Here is a 25,801-nt window from a genome sequence, read left to right as displayed (position 1 = left end):
CCACTTTGCCCTCCCCAGTCCTCTTTGTTACTACTTCAAAAAAACTCAGTCAAGTTAGAGATTTGATTTCCTACACACAAAGCCATGATAACTATCCCTAATCAGTCCTTACCTCTTGGAGGTTACCATTGACCTGAAATATAACTGAACTAATACATGAGAGAAGCTTCAAGCTCAGGTCAGAAGCTTGATTTCTATGGCAGGCAACTGAGCTCTGACCCCACCAAATCCTTTAACTGTTTACAAAATACAAGGTGTTTGATGGAACACTCTCCACTTGACAAGGTGTATACAGTTCTAACACCTGATCTCACCATGAGCAAAGCAACTCATTTAAATTACAACCCATTGACAACCTTACAAGATGCACTGTGTGTACAAGCTACAAGATGCACTGAGTGACTCACCAAGACTTATTTCAATAATACCATCCAAAGATGCAATTTCTACCGCCTTGAACAGTGCATCCAATTTTTCCAGGTGTGTCCCATTTTAATGCCTCCTACTTTGTCAGAGATGGGGGTTGGGAGAAGGTGCATAGTTAAAGTTGGTAAATGTATTTGGGGCAGAATTCCTAAGTAGGCTGGGGAGATAAAGAAATTCAACACAGTTGTTTAAATTATAGGGTTTTAAATAATTTTTTTCACAGGGATTGTTTATGCAGTATCAATTTGACCTTGAATATCTGTCTGAGTTGCCACACCCACAAGGATTTAAACACAATGATTTAAAGGGGCCTCATCTGTTAGCATTCAGTCCAAGTTTCATGGCAGCCATTACTGGTTTGGAGCTCATAATTCCAAAATCTTACCTCATGACTGACTAAGCATCATGATCCATGGTTTAGGAAACCCTGACCTAGAAGATAAGGACTGCAAGTCGTCAGGAACACCGCCAACAGCAAGATCCTCTGTGACTGCAGCAGTTCAAGAGGGCAGCACAGCATTCATTTCTTAAGGGCAACTAGAGATGGTCAACTAAATGCTGACCTTTCTAGTGAAACTCACATCCCATTGAAGAATTTTAAAAGCATCATTAATGTTCACAGTGCTCCCAATGAAAGCTCCAAGCACTCAAAACATTTACAAGAAAAAGGCAAACATTCAACATGGACTGCCATAATATTAGGTCACTTAGTTCATTGACAGTGTGTGGTTCTGAATAATGCCAACAACCTGGGTTCAATTGCTGCTGTAGCTGGGGTTGACTTGGATCCTGCCTCCATCCCTTTGAAAAATACTGGCAATTTTTGCCAATGTTCTGACTTCAGTTATATATTACACAGGTTGCCATGATATTGAGCAAGTTAAATCTAATTGGAGAATTAAATCTAATTTAAATTGATGTTAACATGCATAGGAATAGGCTTAAAGTCAGCAGTGATCAAAAGTGAATTGAAGAAGTGTTCTAATTTAGGGTTGGAAGAGGTGATGCAGAATCTTAAGCCTGTTCAGCTGTTTAACTCAATCAGGGCCAATTATGATCTCAACATCATTTGATCCATATCTCCTGTCACTCTAAACTAATAAGAATCTGTTGGTGTCACTCATGAACATTTCAATTGGCCGCCATCATTTGTGTGGAAACAAATACTTCCTGATTTCCCTCTTGAATGGCATGGCTCCAACTTTAAGTTTTCTGCCATTCTGAGAATTACTTACTTCAGCTCTGGCATATGGAATTAGACTAGGCACACAAACCTTCCTCATTGGTTGGCTTGCAATAGTTTGGGGAACAGGAGAATCGACGTTTCGGGCATAAGCCCTTCTTCAGGAATTCCTGAAGAAGGGCTTAGGCCCGAAACGTCGATTTTCCTGTTCCCTGGGTGCTGCCTGACCTGCTGCGCTTTTCCAGCAACACATTTTCAGCTCTGATCTCCAGCATCTGCAGACCTCACTTTCTCCTTGCAATAGTTTGGGTAATCATTAACAGTTTTTGAACAGGCATCTCATCTCCCCCTCTGACACCAGCACTAACTAATAATCTCATTTAGAAAGGGCATATCACACTGGATCTCACCTGAGACTGGGCTGAATGACATTAACACAGAGATCCTAAAGAAAAGTATTGGGATGTAATTTTAGTTTGGTGAAGCTTCAAATTGAAATGTTTAAATACACCACCTATGGGAAAAATATAAGGAACATTTGAGGATTCTGGGTCTATACTTGATGGAGTTTAGAAGGGTGAGGGGGATCTAATTGAAACATCTAAATGACCTGGACAGAGTGGATGTTGGGAAGATGTTTCTATTGGTAGGAGAGACTAGGACCCGAGGGCACCGCCTTAGAGTAAAAGAGATATTTTTGGCCTGGAGATAAGGAGAAACTTCTTCAGCCAGAGAGTGGTGAGTCTATAGAATTCACTGGCACAGAAGACTGTGGAGGCCAGGTCATTGAGGATCAAGGGCTACAGTGAGAAAGTGGGAGAATGGGGTTGAGAAACTTATCAGCCATGATTGAATGGCAGAGCAGACTCAATGGGCTGAATGCTCTAATTTCTGCTCCTATGTCTTCTGGTCTTATAGTCTTACATCTAAATGTATTGGGCTTTGGCTGACAATAACCTATTTGGTTTGAATAAAAGCACAGAAGATTGTCCAAATACCTTTAGTATTTGCACTAAATGACTGATCTGAAATTTATATCTTTCAGAGATGAGGACATGATATTAGAAGGTTAAAGAGGCATCCTACTTCTCTCACACATTTCCCCCCACTCCTTTTCCTGATCACTTTTGTTCTAACACAATGTATACATTTTGATTTGCAATTTAAACTGTATGAACTTTCTGCCTTGTGAGAAACATATTTACAAACATCTATGCAAATCAGCCTGGTCTCAAAGGTTTCAAATTGATTACCTTTTACATAGTCCTACACAGTCAGAGAAATCTGTCTCACAATCAGTTTGAACTGCTTTGAAAAATTCTTTTCAAATCCACAAAGGATTATGTAATCAATCTTTCAAAATCATCAAAAACAGGAGGGTATTTAAATAATATGGGCCTAATGTTTGAAGTACTTATAATCTGAATGTTCATAGTATAATAGGGGTGTACAGCAGATGAGGTTTGAAACCTGAGGAGTTGAGGAAGAGAGAGGGGTAATGGGAATTAGTATACAGTATTAGAGAGAGAAGCATTGGCTGACTTAGGTCTGGGTGAGTATTGGGGTAGTTTGGGTATTCAAGAAAGAATCGATCTGGAGTTGGAATATTACCCAGAGAAGCAATGGTGAAGCTAGAGACTTAGAGATGGGCATGGAGGAATCGAGATACTAGAAAAGAATTTTGCTATTGGTGAAAGGGTCAGTGAGGGAGTTAGAGTATTAGAGAAAGGATAAAGCAGAATTTTGTGTATTAAGAAGTTTCTGCAATAAGTGAGTTATGGTATCAGAGAAAGGAGTATTGGGAAATTAGAGTAGCATAAGGATGTTACGGTGGTATAATGAATGTAGCTACAGAAGAGGTAATGGGCAGTTGTGTTGGTGGAGGTAATTCAATAGACTAAATTGTCTTTTCTTGGTCTTCCTTTTGTCTTTTGTTTCAGAGGAATACAACTCTCAGCACTTGGGAATAAATGAATAGCAATGTGTTGAGTTTTTCAAAAACCGCCATTAAAATATTTTACCACATCTTTTGCAAATTTCCTTCAATAATTAATAATTTATTTCTTTTTTTGGAATCAAGTAGAAATAAAACACACTCCTGTCAATGAAAGATTCCTTTAGTTATCAGATGCATTTCTTCCAAGTGTAACTGTGTAGGCAGCATTATCCACAATTTAGCTTTTATTTCAGGAGGAACAGATTAAAATAACCCAGAAACAATGTGAATCTTAATTTTTCCACCTGACAGGAATATTTATGGAGAAATTATTGCATTGTAATTTGTGTCAGGAATGAATTATCGAACAATATTAAAGAATTAATTTAAGAATGGTTCAGTAAGCTAGCCCCTGGGTACCTGGTATAATAGATTTGGTTTATATTATAGAATGGATATTGCATAAAATGGTTGAAGAAGTAGTTTTGTGTGGAGTCATAGTTTCTACTCCAACTGAGCAAATGCACAGAATGAACAAACTAGGATGTTTTAAACTCGGAAAAGTCCCAACTAATGGGTTTAAGAAAGGATGAGAGAAATCCTTGCTATGCAGGACTGAAGGATGAAAATTGACTACTCTGGACAGGATGTTCATTTTTTGCCAAGTCCAAAACTTAGGGTCAGAATTGGGTTGGAGGATGAAGTTCAATACATAGATCACCTTGCTCATGAAGGTTCTTCCAACATTTAACTTGGATAAATAGTGTCTTGGCTTCATGAGAGACTAACGTACAAAGGAAGGAACAAATACAACATTACCTCAAAAGAAACCCTTGGTTTCCATGTTATTATTTGCTCATGAGATGTAAATGTTGTTGACAGTTGCCCAGATACTGTCAGGGTCTAGAATACATGGATCATTTGCACATTCTAATTGCCCTTGTGAAGATGGTGGAAATTGATTTTCTTGACCAATTGTACTACTTAGATATATGTAGGTATATCCACAGCACTGTTAGGAAGGGAGTTCTGGCAATTCAATCCAATGACAATGAAGGAAAGGCAATATAATCCTGAGACAAGATGATGTGATTTGGAGGAGAATATGCAGTTAGTAATGTTCCCATTTTCTAGCTTCTCCTTTAAGGTGTAGGCTTGGAAGATGCTGACAAGGGAAAGTTAGAGAGTTACTGTGTCCCATCTTACACAGTACACTGCTGTTACTGAGCACTGGTGGTAGGAGTGAATGCTGAATGTGTTGATCAAGTTGGCTACTTTGTCCTGGATCATGTCAAACCTCTTTAGTGTTGGAGTTGCATTCATTGAAGCAAATGGAGAGTATTCAATCATACTTCCAAATTATGCTTTTGTAAATGATGGACAGGTTTCACAAATCATTTAACTTTTGCAGATTTTCCAGTTTCTGAACTGCTATTACGGTTATAGTGTTTTGCTGGTTCAGTTAAGTTCCAGTAATGACAATTCCTAGATTTTGATGGTGAGGAATTCAGCAATGGTTATGCCATAGAATAATATCAAGGTACAATGATTACATTCTTTCTTCTTGGAGATTGTCTTTGCTTAGTAGCTGTGTGGTGTGAATATCACCTTTCATTTATTAGCCCAAACCTGAATGTTTTCCAGGTCCTGCTGCATGTTTGAATGGACAGCTCCAGTATCTGAGGAGTTGCAATTGCTTCTGAACATTATGCAATCAGTAACGAATACCCTCACCTCTGACCTTCTGAATGAAGGAAGGTAGTTAAAGAAGCAGCTGAATATGACTGGGCTGAGGAAACTACCCTGAGGAACTCCTGTAACAGTGTTCTCTATATTTGCTAGGTTTAACTCCAACTAGTGGAGAGGTTTCCCCAATTCATATGGATATCAATTTTTGCTAAGTAAGCTTGAAGCCACACTTGGACAAATACTGCCTTGATGTCAAGAGCAGTCACTCTCGCCTCATCTATATGAAATTATTAACCAGTTGACTTTTTTCTTGATTGTACCCTCAGACTCTGAATGTTGGTTGCCTTTTCTCAGTGGTAGCTTCCCTGGGGTTTATCCACCACATTTTCAAAATGTTCAATCTTGTCAGTGGATTTTTATTTTTATTTTTCTGGTAAATCTGTATAGAAGTGGCTGAACTCTTTATTTTGACTTGTTCACTGGCAGGGACCCAATGGTTATACTAATGATGTTGCTGACGTGTTCACTTATTTGGTTCCATGACTTGAGGATTATGTTTGGTTATCATGATCTTTGTTTCTTGCATCGAAGATTCTTCCTGGGCAGACCAGAAGGTACAATTCTTTGTTTAGACTTGTGTCTTCCAGATCATGTCAGCTTCTGCCAACAAACTGAAATCTGTCATAACAATGTGTTTGCCAAGTTATGTTGTACTTGGTGCTTTTTCAATGAGCTCAATTGCTTATTGGCTATTTGTTTGCAAATGTTTGCTCACAAACCCTGCTTATCCTTGCAGTCTAAAATCTCTACCGTGCTGATAACACACATTTCTACTAACGCTGTACAGTCACAAGTTTCACAATGGTATATGAAATTCTTCTTGTTTTGTGAAATCTCAGTGTTCGGAAATTTACCTGCTCCCCAGACCTGACTGGATAGGAAGTGTTCCAGAAGTTGGGATTTTCTTTCCAGAGTGAAGGAGTTCTCTGGGTGTTGGGCTCTGCGACTCTGCAATGAATGCATCTCATTCCCTTCACCTTATCCTCCCCCCATTCAATCTGTGCCCTCCAGCCATTTCATAAATCCTCATTTGCTTCATGATAACCTATGCCCAACCCTTAGGGTCCTTTCTCATTCAATTGCCAACTTAATGCTTATGTGTCACTTTATGACATCCTGTGTCCTTATAACTACCATAACTATCACCCAGTATTCACAATGGGCAGCCAAGATGGCCCTTGCTCAGATGGAAATAATGTATCCATTTCAGATACCTAATTCATCCAAAAAAAACATTTACTTCATTATTCAGTTGATTCTGATATAATGTGATCGTTTTGTTTTCATGCAATCTCGTGTTATGAGAAAAGCACACAATAGCCACATCATTTAAACTAATGGAGCCGGAATCGTGATATAGCCAAAACAGGTAAGAAAAGTTTGCATTCTACAAATAATGGTCCAAATTCTTCATTCGTGTTAAAGCCAATTCACGTTGAAGGAACATGCGTTAGAGCAGAACTTACTATACTCCCTTCAACTAGATAATCCATTTCACTCAGATGCATTCAGGTGTTGGAATTCAAAATCCCACTTAGTGTCCATAAAGACTAGAAACTATCAAACTGTGAAAATGGCAAGCATCTAACTGTGATAATGAAAGGTTGTGAAACCAATCAAGCATTGCTAATCCAATAATGGCAACTCCCTCATACTTATGGCAACTGATGGAGCGAAATAGCAAGGAACTTCAAAATACCTTGGCAGTTCTCCAGCTCATTTCATCAGATGCTTTTGATAATTACTCTCAGCAGCTTTGACAGGTGCTTTTAACAGTGTGTCCTGACAGTTCTGACATGTGCTTTTGAAAGTTCCAACAAGCTTTATATTCTCAAAACTTGCTGCACTTTATATTTTCATGGAGTTCACACACTTTTTAACACACATTCATGGTTAGCTTTTGACAATCCCTAAGGGCACCTTGTTATTCTCAAAGCTCATCTGACCTGCCACAAAGCTATTCTGGGACCATATCCAATGGGGTGCTATGCTTCTCTAAAAGAGTATCCTGGCTCTCCAAACAAAACCATTAAGTTCAAACCTGCTCCTATCAAGACTAATCTGCAGTCTTCAGTAGGTCATTTTCATTATCCTGTTCAAACATGTTGTGATGTACCTCTGGAGCAGGTGGGACTTGAACTCAAGCCTTCTAGCCCAGAAGTAGGAATACTACCATTGTGCCACAAGAGACACCTGCACACTTAGATAACCGGAAACACACATTGGAGGCAAATGATGGTTTTGATGAACAACTGCCTATATGAATCTCTTTTGTGTGAGACACAATCCACCCTCATGTTTAACCTTGCAAAAATGGTACTGTTTTGGGGTCAGGACTTCCAGTGTTTGGGCTCTTCAATTTTTGTCCTACAAGACTCTGCTTTTGCCTTTAGGACCTGGGTTTGATTGTAGCCCAGACTATTGTGGTTCAAGTGTTTCTGCTTTTCTTTCCCAGTCCAAAGCTAAATGAACTTGGGAAGTATCAAATCCACCTCATAATAGGTTTGGGCTTGCTGTCTGAAATGAAGCATTATTGGCACCAGTTGAGGATTTTTACTCATTGAGGTCAAAGAAGTTTTGGTATAGGAAATGGAAAATATCACACCGATAAGAAAAAGTAAAATTAATTAAGTTTGGAGACAAACTCTCAAAGGACAATTTCAGCAAATGCGCCAATGATATTAGATTATACAAACAGAAAAGAATGCACTGTTTGTGCCTAAATTATAAAAATGACAAGAAGTCCTTCTGGCAATTTTAATAGGGTCAAGCAACATACAAAGTGCAATTTGAGGACAATTTTAATGCTAATTGCGCAGCAGAAACTGGGCAAGCGGGCAGTTAAAATACTCACATTACATACCGTGATAGGTGTGATTTTTCAGTAGCTGTTTGGAGGACTTCAAAAAGGATATCTGTCCAAAGCAAGCTCGGTTGTATTTAGCATAAGTAGACCAAGTTCTGATGATGCCATTATGCTGCAATTTTCATTAGGTGGCCCATGCAGAAATCAGCAGTGAACCTTTAGACAGGCCAACTAGTGGTGAGAAATATTAGAGATAGAAGATGTCCAAATATATTTCTTATCCTAATTTCCTCATATGGCACTGAGGAACAGAAATAAAGCTCTATCATCTCCTATGAAGGACTCATGTCATTATTATGGGTCACTGCCTCTCGTTCCCCCACCATAATTCAGTCCTGACATATTCTGGCTCCATGTTAGGGTTTGGCCTTGATTTGTTGGTGCTTTTAAAGTTTGATCTCTTGTGTGTTGTGGCATCATGATGTATAAGAAGCTATTGGAGCTGATCGTATGAAGTGTCAAGGCACACATGCACCAAAAAACTACCAAATACCATTTACGAGCAGGAGCTTTAGTTTTTGATCCAATCTCTAATTGTGTTGTTCTTTCTACTATCTTTAATAGAATCTGGTTTCACACCAGAAACTGGAAACTCTATAGCTAAATTTGTTAAGGTAAGCTTCTGATGGTCTTTCCGTTAATGTCAATTATTCCTCCATCCACTCCTCTCATGAAGACGGTCCTTGCCCACAAAAGATACTCAATGGGAATAAATCATTAGGATGAATAACTCTTAGGGCATTAAACTGAGTCAAATGTTCAACGACACCTCCCCTTACTCTATGTAATTGCATTGTAACTTACTTTAAACATATCTCCACAAGCAAGAAGCCAGCTTTCTTCACTGAAGCATTCCTTCTTTTATTTTGCAAGTTGTTTCAGCTAGAAACACACAGTGCTGGACATGTTTGCCATAGTATTTCAATTTTGACATTGCCTTTCCAAGCAAAGATTATCCTCAGCAGGTGGTTTTAACACTGATTCCTATAAGAATCACACTTCACCTAAAAGCAGTTCACCTAAAATCAGGAGCACATCTCTGACATTAAGTGCTGACACCCTTTATCTTCATAAAAATAGTGTTTTGAAACAATTCCTTTTGGAACAGAATTACCTGTAGCCTACAAGAGCAGTTTCTGAAGCAAGAAAGGCTTGCATAATATTCCAATTTTCATAGCCTTGCAATGTTCCATACTGCTTTTGTGTAATACAATCCCCATAAAAATGCAGGAAAAATGAGAGCCTATTTACACTAACAAGATCCCACAGACGATAATGCGATTGTCATTCTGCTACGTCTCGTGGTTAGTATCTTAATACCCTGTATACCTTTAAAAGACATGCTCATAATATCCGCACTGCATCACAGCACATGACATTAGGATCTCATATTTCATTTTATCTCAGATCAATTGGAACATGACATTCTACGAGAAACTTGGTTCTGTATAAAGTAATAGTTTAGCATTAACCCACACACTTGTGTCCCTTAGGAATGCAATTTCTTTTACATAAGGGTTAGTTGCAGTAAATGGATGTTGAATTCTTCAATGCTATGATATCATGCCCTTTCTGATGTTACAGGAGATATCAAAACCATTGTAGCACCAGATAAAACCCTCTGTTAGAGATGTACTCACAGAGAGACTGAATCACCTGAACAACTTGGTGTAGGGCAGGAAATGTGCAGAATCATATGAAGATTCACATGATTCACATGGCAAGGTCAATCTCAATGTCAGGTATAACTTGCTGCATCTTGTAACTAAGTTCCAGGTACCGAGGTGAGATTATTGTGAGGCAGAATGAGTTGCCTATTAAGGCGAATTATTGTTTATTAATGGCCTTACTAATTGCACATCTTACCCCAATAGTATGCAGCTTCTTATTGTACACTGTTCACTTTCTCTCTCAGTTGAGCCCAACTGGATGCTCGCAGCACTCCTGCCTAGACTTGTCTTTTTGCAACTTACCCCACAGCCAGTGAGACCAGACTTACAGTGCTGTTGCACTGTCTAGCTAGTTAACTGAGACAGGGAGCCCGGAGTCCGTCATCGTTCTCAGCAGTTCTCAGTCAAGTCAACGGAGGATAGTCTTTGGTCAGGGATTTGAGCACAGTATTGATTTGGAAGCTCTGATCCCAGTTCAGGAGCTTGGGCACAGTTAGTTAGCCAGTCAGTTCAGCCAGAGTCAGGTCTTCTCTTCAGGAGTGATGACTTGAATGCCAGGTTGCCCATCACCCATCCTAACTCTTTCTGTCCTACTGTGTGCTGTTCTCCTCCTGGAATGAGAGAAAAACAGGAATTAAGGGTATGAGAAGTGGGTGATACTGCTGTTACTATTGGTGCAGGTGAGGAGATATCCAAACAAGTGATTAGACAGCAGGGGCCATGCAGGTTAGGTTTTCCAGGAGTTGGGCATTAACTGCCCACTTAAGGATCTCAACAGGCGATGACATGGGAAGGCCATTCATAGGGTTTTTCACCATGGCCTTCATAGGGGCAGAGGTGAGAAGTAGCAGAGCTCCAGCAGTTTCTCTTCCAAACTTGCCTTGGCCAAGGATATAAAATTCTGATAGGAGGCTACTCAGGCCACAGTGCTTATGCTAGTACGTTAAAGGACTATACAATCAGTCACACTCACTACTCTTCCCCTTTCAAGTACGTACCCAATCCCCTTTTGTAAGTTACTACTGAATCCACATCCACCATGCTTTCAGACAATATCTCCAAATCATAAACTTGTATCCCTCTATTTAAAGATTGCATCAAATAAACGTTTGTCCCTTTCAGTCTCACAACTGTTTGTTAATAAACCAAGCAATCCCATGTGAGGGAGAGTCAATAGGCAACAATAGGTTTACACAAGGAATTCGCACTCACATCTGTTTGTTTTTAATCTGCAATTTATTGCCTACACAAAGCAGCTGTTCAGGCAGTTACTTCAGGCCTAAGGATTGTGATTATAATGCCTGTACATCCAGATGTGTGGAATTGTCTCACCATTTAGTCATCTCTGTTGTGGCAGATTAGTATTAATCGCAATCTTTGAATGTTCCAGATACATGTTCAATCAAGTTGAAGACCTGTGTTAAGCCAAAACAAACAGTTTTAAACATCCAAAAGCACAAATTTTTGTTGCTTCATCCAGGCATACACATTTATTTTGTCACTTCCAGGTATAATTCATGAGTTTAGATGTGTCTCCAAAGGTTATAAATTTCATGGGATTTTCAAAAATGATGCTGTTTCAGCAGAGGGAATAACAGGTGTGAAGAGCAAAAGGGCAACGCTTTCCCGATATTTAGTTGTAAGTTATTTCACTTCAAAGACGTAATATCAGCACATGTCTTAGGCTTGATGCATTCCTGGAACAGTCAAGGATAGCTTGACTCCTCTGAAAGTCAGCCATGTTGGCTCTTAATGGAAATTTGTGGTTCAACAGATGCAAGATTTGACACTCCATAAATTTTGCTACGATTCCACCACCCCACCCCTCAATCCACCTGACTTCAGGTTTTAAAATATTGTATTGTTATTCTTAGTAAATAATGGTGGATGGATCCCTATGTCAATACCTGCTTTGTGTTGAGTTGGTTGACCTTCGTCAAAGATTTTTGACTCCATTGGTTAGTCTTAGGGCTGGGTTCGTCGGGGTTAAAAATCTTTCTCCTGATCACAATCCAATCACTGCTGTTAGAACGTGCCTGCATGTGGAGTTTGGGTGAGGACATCATCCAGTTTGTTTGCAATAGAACTCGAGGTTCATGAATGGTCATAACGAGAGTCACTAACACTCATGGAGCCATGAATCAGTATCTATGCAGGAGAATAATGCTCAGGATGAATCATTTAAAATGAATATATCTTTTTTATATTATGGATCATGTACCTGTTGCTATTTTCATGGTGGAAATAATCTGGTTAACATTTGTTTAACTTTATGTCATGGGATATCTATGCTTATTTTGTGTGGACAGGTAAAACTATCTTGAACTGCCTCTGTTCTTTCAAAGATTATCTATCAGATTTCATGGCTAGAAGATTTACTCGACTAATACTTCAAATGAATGGATTGCCTTATGAGGAAAGGCTAGACAGGATAGGTCTGTGTCCACTGGAGTTTAGAAGAGTCAGCGGTTATGAATTGAAACTTATAAAGATCTTAAGGGGACTTGACCGGATGGATGTTGAAAGGATGTTTCCTCTTGTGGGAGAATCTAGAACTAGGGTCAATGTTTAAAAGTAAAGGGTGACCTATTTAAGACATAGATGAGGAACTTCTTTTTAGAGCATAGAACATAGAACATAGAAAAGTACAGCACAGAACAGGCCCTTTAGCCCACGATGTTGTGCTGAGGTTTAATCCTAATGTAAAATATAGTAACTTAACCTACGCACCCCTCAACTCACTGCTTTCCATGTGCATGTCCAGCAGTCACTTAAATGTCCCCAATGACTCTGCTTCCACCACCACAGCATTCCATGTATTCACAACTCTTTGCATAAAGAACCTACCTCTGAAGTGTCCTTTATACCTTCCTCCTAATATCTTCAAACTATGACTTCTCGTACCAGTCAATCCTGCCCTGGGGAAAACTCTCTGGCTATTGACTCTATCTATTCGTCTCATTATTTTGTACACCCCAATCAGGTCTCCTCTCTTCCTCCTTCTCTCCAGAGAGAAAAGTCCAAGCTTATTCAACCTTTCTTCATAAGGCAAGCCCTCCAGTCCAGGCAGCATCCTGGTAAACCTTCTTTGCACCCTCTCCAAAGCCTCTGTATCTTTCCTATAGTAGGGCGACCAGAACTGGACACAATATTCCAAGTGTAGTCTCACCAGGGTCTTGTAGAGCTGCAGCAAAACCTTGTAGCTCTTAAACTCGATCCCCTGTTAATGAAAGCCAAGACACCATATGCTTTCTTAACAACCCTATCCACTTGGGTGGCAACTTTGAGGGATCTATGTACTTGCACACCCAGATCCCTCTGTTCCTCCACAATGCCAAGAATCCTGTCTTTAATCCTATATTCAACATTCGAGTTCGACCTTCAAAAGTGCATCACTTCGCATTTATCCAGGTTGAACTCCATTTGCCATTTCTCAGCACAGTTCTGTATCCTGTCTATGTCGCACTGCAGACTGCAGTAGCCCTCGATACTATCAATGACACCTCTAACCTTTTTGTGTCATCTGCAAATTTACTAACCCACCCCTCAACCTCCTAATCCAAGTCATTTATAAAAGCTACTAAGAGCAGAGGCCCAAGAACAGAGCTCTGCGGGACCCCACTCAACACTGTCCTCCAGGCAGAATACTTTCCATCTACAACCACTATCTGCCTTCTGTCAGCCAGCCAAATCTGAATCCAGATAGCCAAATCTCCCTGTATCCCACACTTCCTGACTTTATGAATGAGCCTACCATGGGGAACCTATCAAATGCCTTGCTGAAGTCCATATACACCACGTCCACTGCTCGACCGTCGTCGACTTGTCTTGACACCTCTCAGCGGATTGTGGTGTTCCCTTCCTCAAAAGGCAGCGGTTACAGAATCTTTAAATAATTTTAGGATAGAGGTAGATGGATTCCTGATGAACACAGAGATGAAAGGTTATTAGAGATTTACAGGAATGTAGTTTTGAGGTTAAAATCAGATGATATTATTGAATGGCATGACAAGCTCAAAGGGCTGAGGGCCTACTCTTTTATCTTGTCCATATGTACAATCAGTTAACAACTCCATGATTGTTATATTATGTGGCTACCATTGTAAAATCAAGCTAACAGTTCATTTCACATTTCTGATGTAAGATGAAAAGTAGGCAAGTTGTTTATTTGCAGTAAGCAAACAGCCTAAACAGAGATCTAAAATTTTAAATCCCTTCTTATGATAACTAACAAAGAGATGGTTCAGTATCATAAAAAGGGATTAAAAGTTTTAGACTGCTCTAAAGTGCACACGAAATGGTTGTCATTTTATACATTTTGTCTCTATTTCCCATGCTACAGGGGAGGCAATGGCCTAGTGGTATTATTGCTGGACTGTTAATCCACAGACCCAGGTAGTGTTCTGGGACATAGTATCAAATCCTGCCTCAGAAGATGATGGAATTAGAATTCAATAAAAGCCCAGAATCAAGAATCTAATGTTGACCATGTAACCATTGCTGTTTTTCTGAACAACTCATTTGCTTCACTTTTTAGCAATGTGATTGACTCTTAATTGTCCGCCGGGCAAATAGGAAAGGGCAATAAAAATGCTGGCCTAACCAGTGATACCCTCATTCTGTGAATGAATAAATGACAAAATGGCCAAGTTCCATCTTTTAATGTTGATTGTGTATGCAGGTAGTTGAAGACTTTTTTATAAGAATTGAAAATTCTTTAGAGCGAGTCAAAGATCTCCACCACATTGAGTGAAACCAATGGCCGAGTGCTCAAAATCAATGGTTCCTTTTTTAAGTAACTATATAATGCGGTTCTGCAGATCTTCCTGTTGTAACACTCAGAACAATCACTCCAACTCATTCTGACAGTGAATTGTAATTTCAGAACAAGAAGCTTGAATGAGAGTCAATTCAGGAGCTAGTCTCAGGGGCAAGGCACAGATCCCTTAAAAATACTTACTGTTGGAGAGGATTAAACTGTTGGCCAATAAATATTTAATTGCATATGCATTGTTCCAATATGTGGATGGTAGGTTTGCAATGCCTGCATTTCCTTAGTTGTCCTAACAGGCTCCAGTCTGCTCTCAAATTCACATTTGAAAAGTAACAGTTGAATGAGCTTCTTCCTCTCATTGTCTTAGTTCAGAAATTGGCCAGAGGCTTCTCCACTACTGTCAACCCCAAACTTACCTTCACTGGTCAATATACACTAGTGGTTGCTAAGAGGTCAATTGAGAATGATTGGTAGCTCGTCTTTTGCCAATGAATAGCTCGTTAACTGTATGTTGCGTTCAGGTCATGTGATTAACTTCCCACCACAAGCAGAGCCTGAGCAGAGGGCACCAGAGAAAGGCCATCAAGGGAAATAGGGTCTGGAGGCTAGGAGGGAAAATTCATAAGACCCAGAAAGTGAGCTCTCCAACGGAGATGAAGCCCAGCAACAGCTGGGAACTGAAAGCATTTAACACTGAAATAAATTTAAAATTTGACTTTCCTTAATTTTAAACATTTTTTTATAATTCAACTGTAAAAATTAATATGTACCAAATATTCATATTTCTATAAATTCATATGTTGCCATTTATTTAGTTTTAGTATCTCATGATATTTTTTCATTAGTTGGAAGTGGCTCTCATTAAGAGAAGGTTTAGTGACTCCTGGTATACACCTTTGGATTCCTACGGTTCCAGTCACTATAAGATTGACCTCATCGACAACTTTGTAAATACAGCTTGAGCCATTTGTTCAACGTGCAAACATGATGCTGAAATACGACACATCACAACCACCTTGTTGGATAATGACTACTCCGAATAGATCATGCTTCTCTGTATAACGTACAAACACATAAAATTCTTTAAAGCTGTTAGTCTTGTAAAGTGCGCAGTCTATTTCAGATTACCCCAGAGGGATAAGGTATGTCAAAGGTTTGAGCAATAATTGAAACTAGATGATTCTCACTTCTGCTATATATTTGCAACACAAGTGGCGTTTGCTACTAACGGGATGCTGCTATTAGGCATCACACCAATGAATAATGTGGTGTACTGATTTCAGTGCCAGTGTCATGCCAGGATTATAGTTTCCACATCTCAAAGACTAGTAGATCCTGTCAAACTGCACATGTTTGAAAACAAAAATTGCAGGAGAAACTCAGCAGATCTGGCAGCATCTGTGGAGAGAAAGTGGAATTAACATTTCGGATTCAGTGACCCTTCTTCAGCTCCAAAATGTTAACTCCTGCTTTCTCTCCATGGATGCAGCCAGACCTGCTGAGGTTCTCCAGCAAATGTTGGCATCCCAATGAAGGATTGTGCTGATGTACATGATTTTGGTAACCAGAAGTGTGGAAGCTGCACCATTATTTTAACAGCAGAGTTTAGTTCCAAAAATATCAGGTCATCCTGCTTTGGACAGAGCAGTCTTGGCATCCCAGCTCATTGTCTCAGTTCATACTCAGATTTTCCATTTGTTTCCCTGTCCTATTGCATACCATGCTGGATACTTAACATTTTCACACACAGTGCATTAGCCAATCTCTATTTGAAGAAATGTTTTCACCAGCCAGCTTATTAAGCAAAAGCTGTAGTAAGTGGAAGAAATGTCCAAGTATTGTCAAGATGAAAATAGTTTGAAATTAGTTTGAAATTAATGCCACACTAACACTTGATAGTGTCTATATTTTTTAAAAATGTCACTTATCATTTTTTAACCCACTGTCACAGTTTCTGATGAATCCGCTCACTTCTCTCCACCTATTACTCTCCAAACTTTTATCGTTGCCTTCTAATTTTTATTTCTTCTGATGGTATCAATTCTTAGCTTCAGAATCTTTTTATTGCCCCTTTCATCGTCACTTTTCTCAATGTTTCTAATCCACTCTGCTGTGCCTTGTTTGGTACCAACTTGTCTGTCTCATTTCTATTCTCTCAAGTATCTTTCTTTGTTAGACAGTTTTCATTACCCACTGTAAATCTTGTACAGGATTCTTTGGGGTTCACTTTTATGTCAAATGACAGCTGTGGCTCATTTAGTAATGTTCACTCTTCTGCATCAGAAGGCTGGGATTTTGAAGCTCCAATCCATGTTTGACTCCCAAAACCAGTACTGAAGGAGTCCTGTTCTATGGGAGCTGCTGCCTTCCAGTTAAGACCTTAAACTGAAGCCCCCATCAATCTGCTGTGCCCAGTATTAAAGATTCATGGCACTATTTTTGAAAACCAGCAGGGAATTATCCTTAATGTCCTAATTTGACGAAATAAAAGATGATCTGGAAAATGTCATAATGTCTTTTGTGAGATCTTACTGTGCACAAATTGACAGGATTTTTCTGCATTGTAACAGTGACTTACTAAGTGCTTAATTGGCTGCAAAGCACTTTGGGGTGTCAAGTGATCATAAAAGGCATCATATAAATGCTGGTATACCCTTTTTCTCTTCCATCTTTGGCTCCTAGTATCAACATCATTACTCTGTAGAGAAAGGGTTAAAGTGCAGAATAAAGATTCTGTTGCATTAAATAAATGCTCCTGAGCTTTAATCTTAGAAGTATGGCTCCACTCCCTAATCACCAACAACCTGCTTCCCAAGACTGATTTATATCAATGGAATGGGGACCCTGATATAGCATGAAATGTGGGTCCTAAAACAACATTTGTCAGCATCTGTACTCTGTTTGCAAATTTACCACAGGCAGCCTCCTACGATTGTTGGTGACTCTGGGGCAGAGTGAACTAGTATGTCTGATGAGATGAGCATTGCCTTGTTCTCTCAAAAGACAACCATTGGCATTCCTGTCAATACCATGTTTTCCATATCAAAGCATTTCTCTTAGTGGTTTGTTCACTTGTGCCTGATTTGGTAAAACTTTTTCAACTTGGTTTAACATTTCCATTAACCCCTGCAGTTCCATGACATAATAGCACAGTGGGAACTTTTCAATAGCTTTAATATTTTGAATATCAGTCCTGATGTTTGTTGCATGAAATCTATATTCCAAGAATTTAATGGTAGGTTTTACACATTCAGATGGTTTATTCAGAGTAAGTCCTGCTTATCACCATGTTTTCAACACTGTTCTGACTCCTCAATCATATTCGGATGTACTTGAACAGTGAACAAGAATATGTAAGGTATCCATATGACAGATAACTTCTTCTAATCCTTCAAAGACAATCTTCATTGTTCTTCACAAAATCAGGTGCTGATCTAATGCCAAAAGGTAAATGACTAAAGCAATTTCTTGTGAACTGTGTAATGAATGTCCTCAGCAACTTTGATTCTTCATTGAGCAATTATTGCCAAAAGCTACTATGAGCATTATCTTTAAGACCACAAGACAGAGTAGAAATTAGGCCTGAAGAAGGGCTTATGCCCGAAACGTCGATTCTCCTGTTCCCTGGATGCTGCCTGACCTGCTGCGCTTTTCCAGGAACACATTTCCAGCTCTGATCTCCAGCATCTGCAGACCTCACTTTCTCCTCCTAGAAATTAGGCCATTCAGCCCATTGAGTCTACTCTGCCATTCAATCACGGCTGATACGTTCCTCAACCCCATTCTCCCGCTTTCTTCCCGTAACCCTTGATTCCCTTTACAATCAAGAACCTATCTATCTCCGTCGTAAATATACTCAAATACCTGGCCTCCAAAGCCTTCTGTGTCTGTGACCTACTTGAATCCCTACAGTGCAGAAGGAGGTTATTCAGCCCATCGAGTCCATACTTACCTTCCAAAAAGCATTCCACTCAGACGTCTAGCATATCCTGTAACCTCACATTTCCCATGGCTAATCCCCTTAGCCTACACATCCCTGAACACTATGGTCAACTTCAATATGGCGAAAGTGAGGACTGCAGATGTTGGAAATCAGAGTCAAGATTAGAGTGGTGCTGGAAAAGCACAGCAGGTCAGGAGCATCCGAGGAGCAGGAAATTCGACTTTTCAGGCAGGAGACCTTCATCAGGATTTTCCTGCTCCTCGGATGCTGCCTGACCTGCTGTGTTTTTCCAGCACCACTCTAATCTTGACTCTCAATTTCAATATGGCCAGTCCACCTAACCTGCACATCCTTGGACTGTGGGAGGCAACCAGAGTGCCCAATGGCAACACAGGCTGACACTAGCAGAAGCTGCAAAGTACACATAGACAATCGCCTGAGGGTGGAATTGATCTCGAATCCCTTGCCATGTGAGCCAACAGTGCTAACCACTGAGGCACTGTGCACCCATAAAGTTTAGTGTTTTTGCTTGCTTCACCAGGTTCTTCCACAACAATCAGAGGCTGGATTTCTCGCTCCAAAGTTTTTTTTTAGTAGTATAAATTCAACACTGAAAAGGCCGTTACTTTCACTTTTGTGACTGAAAGAAGAAAGGAACTATTTGAAACCCAAGGATTTAAAAGGACAGCTACATTTTTCAATAGTAAGGAATTTGATTCCTACTGTTAACGTTGTTTTGTGTAGCTGTGGGTACCAGCAATGTGCAGAAGAACTGGAGCCGGGGGGCTGTGAAGCTGATTGGTTTGTGGACTAGGGATCAATTATCAATCACAAAAGTTTTCTGCCTGGCCACAACAAGCTGATTGGTTGTCAGTTGGTTAAACAGCTTGAGCTGCAAAAGAGACAGGGAGAGAAGCTAGGTCAGATCAAAAGAAAAACCAGCAGATCTTCAGCAGTCAAAACCTCTCTCCCTCAGTTCAGTGGAGTAAGCCATTTTACATTGAAGAATCTTTCCTCCAGAAGTTGTGACTTTGAATTGGATAAGTCAAAGACCTTTTATAAGTGAAACAACCCACTCTGTGCCTCTTGCAAACCAGTGAAAGCAATGGGCAAAAGGTTGAGAAGAGACCTTTGGATCAGTAAGAACCGACCCAACAACATTAACAAACTGCGTTCCCAGATTTTCCTCCACCCATTTTATTTTCCCTGTTTATGTTTGCCTGTGTGTATTTAAGGAAGGGTTTATAAGGGGTTTAAATTTCTAATCTGGAGTGTTTATTTAATTTAGTTTAATTGTTTATCTGTGGCTTGAATCTAATAACTAATGATTTCTAACAGAAACTTGGTCCTGGTTTTTTTATCGACCTGGGTCTGAAAATCAGGTAGTCTGGGGATTTTGTGCGTTTCTTTTAAAATCTTTAACTTTTATGATGACCCTGGGAATAGTGGGGCTTGAGTTACAGCATGCCACCACTGAGTCATGACAACAAAAACCCAAATTGAGCCGTTTGGTTTTGACACAGCAACCATGCCAGATTCCCTGTTCCCACTGCCACTTGTGAAAGCAACACTCCTTGGTACAGCATTTCTTCGATTCACTTTCTTCAAAACTGGATAGGAGCTGTTCTGGGAATCAATGCTTCTTAGATTACTTACTTACAGTGTGGAAACAGGCCCTTCAGCCCAACAAGTCCACACCAACCCACCACCCACCCAGACCCATTCCCCTACATTTATCCCTTCACCTAACACTACGGGCAATTTAGCATGGCCAATTCACCTAACCTGCACATTTTTGGATTGTGGGAGGAAACCAGAGCACCCGGAGGAAACCCACGCAGACACAGGGAGAATGTGCAAACTCCACACAGACAGTCGCCTGAGGCGGGAATTGAACCCGGGTCTCTGATGCAGTGAGGCAGCAGTGCTAACCACTGTGCCACCGTGCCACCCAAGCATGCACATATTTGGTTTCTGATCTCAGGTTAATCTGATTGTTTTTCACTTTCCCAGGCCACCAAACATTTTTGAAAATTCTGAGCTGAATCCATGTTACTTTCTCTGACTATCCAATTTGCCCACCTCTTAAGTGAGTCACGGGTTTGTCAAGCCTTCTTTATTGGTAATGAGTTCTCTTGATTTTCAATCACATATTGAGCCCAATACTCAAAATATATCACTATGTTATCTTTCATGGTTTCCTCTTCACAGTTATCTGATAATCAGTGCAGCTCATAAATGCAAGAAACTCTCCTCTTTCCTGGTTTTCACATGCATTTGATAAATTTCATCCTGTCCATTATAATATTGTCAAAGCTGCAATAGATTTTTTAAAAATCCCAAACCCTCTCCATAGGTGACAGGTTCTTCATTTATAACTTGCCATCCAACAACGCTGACAATTACCTAAAGAAGGTCACTAACATGGTTGTTGTTTGAAACATTCTTGTACTTGCTGGACCATCTGTACCAGTCTTTTGCCACCTTTTGGGTTTTCTGGAAGCTTCCATGCTGGTAGCTTGGCTTCCATATTCCATAGTTTCCCACCACTGGGGTTGCTTGCCATTCTGTTCGTTTTTCACAGTTGCTCAGCTCATGGCTGCTTTTCAGTGACTAGATTTTTCCTTCATCCCACTGTTCCGGCCTGTTGCTGCATTTTGTCCTTGATTTCCTGCTTGTTTTCTCCTGCTTCTGAGTCAGTCACTTGCTGTCACCATCTGTTGTCATGGCAGTTTGTCCTATAACAGGTTGCTTTGGGTAGGGAATTAGAGACACTGCTGAGTCCAGGTGACCGGTGAGATTACCTTTATACTTATCATTCTGCCAATTATTTACACTTCACAGATGAACACAAAACTTAAGACAACCTTACTCTCGTTGTCTCCAAATCGAGACTCTTAATCATTATTGATTATTGTAAGATGACTACTTTTATATTCTCACCTTTTATACAAATAATTTTCTCTGATTTCCCATTCACAAGCTTTGATAATCTTAAAGATCTCTGATTCTGTTACTTTCTGCTCCTCTTTTTTTTCTCTGACCGATGCCTGCCAGTTTTCCCCAATTGGTTTGAGTTAATTTTGGTCCATCTGTTTTGTACCTTCTCCTGGGCCTCTTTATCCTTTGGGCCCTCCGACTGTTTTGCTGGCAATTTTTGGCCAAACGTAAGGCATTCAATTTGAATCTATATCTTGTAACACATTTTTCAATAATTTCTTAAACTAGCTTGAAGCTTTTAGTTTGCTAACAGTGTTTCTCTTAGCCACATTTTGTCTGAACCAGAGGACACAGCTTAAAAATACGGGGTTGACCATTTAGGACAGAGATGAGGAGAAACTTCTTCACCCAGAGAGTGGTGGCTGTGTGGAATGCTCTGCCCCAGAGAGCAGTGGAGGCCCAGTCTCTGGATTAATTTAAGAAAGAGTTGGAGAGAGCTCTCAAGGATAGTGGAATCAAGAGTTATGGAGATAAGGCAGGAACAGGATACTGATTAAGGATGATCAGCTATGATCATATTGAATGGTGGTGCAGGCTCGAAGGGCAGAATGGCCTACTCCTGCACCTATTGTCTATTGTCTATTGTCATTAGCAGAATTTAAGTAGTCATCAACCAAATGGAATATCTTTATTCAATGTGGTTTATTCTTCCTTGAATTTGACTGCCAGCTCACAAGAAACTAATCAAAACCACCACCAGGATCAGAGTGAATTCTCAGAAATGTTATTTTGATGAATTCATAAACTTGTGCTTAATTTCTGCACTGTTGGGTTTGGGGACAGTAACACGATGATCTGCTTTGAGCTAGATCTTCAAACTAAGTGATATTTATCATGGGCCATAAAAAAGAAAGCAAAACATGCTAGAGTTTGATAACAAAGCTGTGATGTGCATGTATTAGCAAAATTAAACTTGTCCAAATCATACTGTGTTGCCTTCTTTGTTATTAAGCCCAATTAAAATAATACCCAGAAACAGAAGGCTTGCACTATTAAACCTATAGAAGATTTAATATATTTCCTTGAATTTTCTTTTGAGGTAATTTTGTTTCATGATGTTTACATAAATCATAAAATTAAAAAGGATTCTTTTGAAACAAAAACTGGAAAAGCTTAGCAGGTCTGGCAACGTCTGTGAAGAGAAATCAGAGTTAATGTTTCAGATCTGATGACCCTTCCTCAGAACTGATGGTAGCTTGGAAAATGTCCTATATGCAGAAGATAGGGTAGGTGGAGGGGCTAAGGAGTAAGTGATAGGCAGTGATAAAGCCAGAAGATAGAGAAGAACAGTTGGACAGACAAAGGAGTCAATAACGATCTGGCTGGAAAGGAGAATAGCTATTAACAGAGACTGTTAGTGATTAACAATAGGTAGTGTCTAATGGCAGACTATGTGATAACAAGGTCTGATGTGTGTGCTAGGGGGCTAGGACATGGGGGAGTTCAGCCCTAAAATTATTGAACTAGATATTGAGTCTGGAGGGCTGCAGTGTTCCCAAGACCAAAATGAGATGTTGTGCTGAACTTTGCTGGAGCACTGCAGCAAGCCTGAGATGGAGGTGTTGGCCAGGGAACTGGGTGGTTTGTTAAAGTGGCAGTCAACTGGAAGCTCAGGGTCTTTTTTGCAAGCAGAACATAGATGTTCTGTGAAGCAGCCACCCATTCTATGCTTTGTTTCTCCAATGTAGAGGAGACCACATTGTGAGCAGCAAATGCAGCAGACAAGATTGTGAGAAGTGTAGGTAAAGTGCTGCTTTACCTGGAAGGTATGTTTGGATAGTGAGGAGGGAGGAGATAAATAGGCAGTTGATTGCAGGGGTAGGTGCTGTGCAGCTGTGGTGGGGTGTTGGGAGTGAAGAAAGAGTGGATCAGGGTGTCCAGGAGGGAACGGTCCTGCAAAAGGTGGACAAGGGAGGGGAAGGGAATATATGTTTGGTGGTGACATCTTGCTGGAGGTGGCAGAAATGGCGCCTGATGACCTTCTGAATGTGGACGCTGGTGGGATGGTCAGGAAGGACAAGGGGAACAAATGAAGAGTTTGTTGTGGTCAGAAAACCAGGAAGAACTCTTTTGGTCGTCTTCATGGGAGGGGTTCCTGCCCTTAATTTAAATTTGTGCAAAATTCTGTGAGAATATCAGACAGAAATAAATATCAGGATAAGGCCTTGGGGAGAATTTTCCCAAAGATGACATCAGCTGAGCAGCAGGGAAATGGCAGCCATTTCATTGACGGAATTAAAAACAATCTTGGAAAGTGATTCCTCCAGCATAACTTTCTTTGCTACATATCCCCAGTCTTATTGGGACATCTTAGACACTTAAAACAAATGTAGTCAGAACAAAAAGATTAAGTTACAAGTGGAAATATTTCCAGCTGTGTACGTGGTACAAAATAAATCTGAAATTTTCCCCCTCAAAGAATCTTCTTGTTGTTTTCAGGTTTTGCCTATTAGCTTATTTTCTCTCTCTCTCTCTCTGTCTCATTTTTCAGCTTTTGTTAATTTTCCTCCTTTGCTGTGGAACTGCCAAAGACATTAGTAAACCAGAGATCAAAACTGGAATGTCTGTCACCACTATAACTTTAGGGATAGCCAGTGGCTTTGCAGAGAGCAGTCTTTCTGCTCCAGCAACAGTTTGTAGAATGGCCTCCGAGACCCAAATGCAGAAAATCCAAGCAGTGTAGTACTGAGCTGGTGCCACACTGCCATACGTGCTGCCTTTCAGTCATAGAGTCAGCATGGAAACAGATCCTTCAATCTAAATAGCGCATGTTGACCATAATTCCAACTAAACTAGTTCCACCTGCCTGCGCTTGCCTCATATCCCTCCAATCATTTCTTATTCATGTACTTATCTGAATGTCTCTTAAATGTTCGGACTGTACTCTGCATCCATCACTTCCTCTGAAAGTTCATTCCACACATGAACCACCCCCTGTCAGTCACTTGCACACCTCCCCGTCAGTAACTTGTTCACCCACCCCTGCATCAGTCACTTACACAACCAACCCTCCGAAGTCACTCACCCACTCATTCACATTCCTGACTCACTCATTAACCCACAGTCACTTGCTCAACCTCACTTGCTCAACCTCACTCACTCACTCATTCACCAGGCCATTCAATCACTTACTCATCGCCTACTTGCTCACTCAAAATGTGCCTGTCCCCCACTTTGACATCCTTACCAGCTTCCATTCTGCTCCTCCAGTTCCTACGATATCTCCCCTTCCTCCCTGCCCCTGGCAGCACATTTGTCTTCCACATCCTTCTCAAGTTGGTGTCTCTCTGCAAATCTGTCCTGAAGATTCCATTTGGGCTGAGTTAAATAGTTCATATTGCCTAGCTCACTGCTTCACCAATCACAGACTGCTTCTCTCCCCCTTACTGATGACTCTATTAGCAGCAAACACAAGAGAGAAGCAGCCTCTGATTGAAGGAGTAGCTCCTTGCAAATTATTATCATTACCACATTGCTATTTGCGGAGGTTTGCTGTGCATAAATTGCCTGTTGTGTTTCCGGCACCACAACAATGATGGTATTTCAAAATATCCTTCATTAACTGAAAAAACACATTGAAATATCTGGTGGTCATGTAAATGCACTATCTAAATGCAAGTTTTTTCTGTTTCTGGCTACTAGTTATGCAACATCACAACTTGGATTATTTGCTCATTATTACATTATTACTCGGAGAGTCCTAATTTACTGTAAAAGGCTCTGGGCCATGCTGAGTCCATAACTGGTGCTACATAATTGAAAGTCCTTCTTTTCCTCTGAGAGCACCTTAGCAGATCAATGTGCTTCAGTTCCCCACAGCAGTAACTGCTGTCTACATTTTCTGAGCCAAGTAATGCTGTATCTAATTATTCCTCATATTAACATATCAACAGTCCCCATTCACAGATTGTCTAGTGGGAAACATATTCAGGAAGACGGAAAATGAGTGGATGTGGTATTGTCCTGCAGCTGTTTTTTATTAGTGGTTACAGTTACAGTCTGAATCTATGGAAAATATTTTGCTAGATTTTATGACCATAGAAGTCTGAATAACAGTGACTGTACCTTCAGTAATTTGTACTTCTTCAGCAATGCTTACTCTTTGTAAAATTTTAATTTTATGCTTTATGGTCTTTTACAGATAGCAAATAGTACATTTTGCCAACTTATCCACTCATTTTTAACCAAAGTTTCCTTCACTGTATCCCAATTATGTAGTTCAGCATTGAAGTCAGTTGAGCTCCTTCGAATGCA

At 40.2% G+C, this 25,801-nt stretch overlaps 1 long non-coding RNA gene across 1 annotated transcript; it reads right to left on the bottom strand.

The window, feature by feature from the left end:
• Positions 1–9,067: 9,067 nt before the first annotated feature.
• Positions 9,068–24,899, bottom strand: LOC122563427. The gene is made up of 3 exons (XR_006315594.1): positions 24,735–24,899; positions 11,163–11,245; positions 9,068–10,441 (listed from the first exon to the last, which is right to left on the bottom strand). It is a non-coding gene; the product is annotated as an uncharacterized LOC122563427 (long non-coding RNA).
• Positions 24,900–25,801: the final 902 nt, after the last annotated feature.

Source organism: Chiloscyllium plagiosum, chromosome 27 (assembly GCF_004010195.1).
Source record: "Chiloscyllium plagiosum isolate BGI_BamShark_2017 chromosome 27, ASM401019v2, whole genome shotgun sequence".
NCBI lineage: Eukaryota > Metazoa > Chordata > Chondrichthyes > Orectolobiformes > Hemiscylliidae > Chiloscyllium > Chiloscyllium plagiosum.
The sequence above is the reverse complement of the archived record's forward strand: the minus strand, read 5'-3'. Positions and strand labels throughout refer to the sequence as shown.